This window comes from Heloderma suspectum, chromosome 3 (genome assembly GCF_057233095.1).
Source record: "Heloderma suspectum isolate Gila_16-S chromosome 3, 16-S_ref, whole genome shotgun sequence".
NCBI classification, from domain to species: domain Eukaryota; kingdom Metazoa; phylum Chordata; class Lepidosauria; order Squamata; family Helodermatidae; genus Heloderma; species Heloderma suspectum.
Genome location: NC_139460.1, coordinates 889649 through 891756, shown reverse-complemented (window position 1 = coordinate 891756; position 2108 = coordinate 889649).

The following is a 2108-nucleotide window of genomic DNA, read 5'->3' as shown; positions in this document are numbered from 1 at the left end:
ATCTATGCGAAGCCGCTGGGGGCTATCATCAGGAGGTTTGGGGTGCAGTGTCATCAATATGCGGATGACACGCAGCTCTACCTCTCATTCAGTGAGAGCCAATGTGGTATAGTGGCTAGAGTGCTGGACTGGGAGTCGGGAGATCCGGGTTCTAGTCCCCACTCGGCCATGGAAGCTCCCTGGGTGACTTTGGGCCAGTCACAGACTCTCAGCCCAACCTACCTCACAGGGTTGTTGTTGTGAGGATAAAATGGAGGAAGGAGGAGGATCATGTACACTGCCTTGAGTTCCTTGGAGGAAAAAAGGCAGGATATAAATGCAATAAATAAATAAATTCAAATCTTCACCAAGGTTGGCCGTAGAATCCCTGTCCAAATGTCTGGAGACGGTGAGTGGCTGGATGGGGAGGAATAAGCTGAAGCTGAACAAGACCGAGGTACTTTTGGTGGGAGACAAGAGGAGGCTGGGGGATGTTGACCTGGTGTTGAATGGGGTACTGCTACCCTTGAAAGACCAGGTCCGCAGCCTGGGGGTCATTTTGGACTCCCAGCTGTCCATGGAGGCTCAGGTGTCAGCTGTGAGCCGGACAGCGCTGTATCAACTCCATCTGATATGGCGGCTGCGCCCCTTCCTTCCCGACCATCTGCTCCCATCATTAGTACATGCCCTGGTCTCCTCTCATCTAGACTACTGTAATGCGCTCTAGGTGGGGTTACCCTTGAAGACGGTTCGGAAGCTGCAGCTGGTACAGAACGCGGCGGCTTGCCTGATTAAAGGCAGCCGCCGGCGAGATCATATCACTCCAGTGCTGAAGGAGTTGCACTGGTTACCAGTTGTTTTCCGGGCCAAATTCAAGGTGTTGGTTTTGACCTTTAAAACCCTATATGGTTCCAGCCCAGCCTATCTTAAGGAGCGCCTTCAGCAACACCAGACAGGCAGCTTAACAAGATCAGCCTCGGATGTCCTTCTCTCTGTCCCATCAGCCAGGACAGCTAGACTGGTGGGGACGAGGGAGAGGGCCTTTTCTGTGGTGGCCCCCACTCTGTGGAACTCCCTCCCTAGGGAACTCCGTCATGCCCCCTCTTTAATGAGCTTCCGTCATGCATTAAAAACGTGGTTGTTCAGGCAGGCATTTGGGGTGGGTTAGGGTATTTAAAAAAAATTTTTATGGTAGAATTTTATTGTTTTAAATTGTTTTATGGTGTGTTGTACATCGCCCAGAGTGGCTGGGTGACCAGCCAGATGGGCGATTAATAAATTTAATAAATAATAAATAATAATAAAAAAATGTGTGGTCACCGCATTACGGCAGCAGACATGCCTGGGCTGGGCCCATTAACCGTTCGGAGGTTCTGTGGGTTGCGCAACCACGCCCTACAATTTCTTCGATAGCGCTGAGGGGATCTCTGCAATAGCTAGATCCCACACTCCTTTACACAAACCCCCTCTAGTTCCTCACTTGCACCCTGTGTGCTTGGACGGGCTGCTACAAGCAAACAGCTGGTGCCTGTTTTGCATCTAGGGACACTGGAAGCCATCCAGAGTCTGGAGTCAGAGGACTGGCTGGACACCACCTCTAGAGAGCAACCTCTAGAAGCCCTGGACGGCCTGGAACTAGGCAAGGGGGCGGAGAAAGTCAGATGCATGGCTTATTAATCCTGCTTCTGCCTTTGAAAGAGGAACTCGCAGGGAAGATGAGGCAAACCTGGTCAGGGTGGGCCAAGGGAACAGGGGGGGGGTGCTGGGCTACTGAGCCACCCCCCCACAAAGCAACCCTGGTGTGCAGTGCTTCTCCCTGCCCCCCAAGGAGGTGCCACCTCACAACCCAGGGGGCGGGTCAAACATCAGGACCCCAGGGTGGCCTCTTCAAGGGTCCTCCCTCCCGCACCCTTTCAAAACTCACAGAATTCACCAAGCAAATTTCCCGTGGTTCAGATCACACCCAGGCAGGAAACAGCTCCAGAAAGGTTTATTGGGGGTATACAGTTAAAAAACCCAAGAAGTTTGGGGGGGGGGGGGACACCAGCAGCAGCACCTCTAGCACACATGGGGGAGGAGGCTTCATAGGCCAGGAGGGGTGAGGACGAGAGTAGCAGCTAGCTATTCTT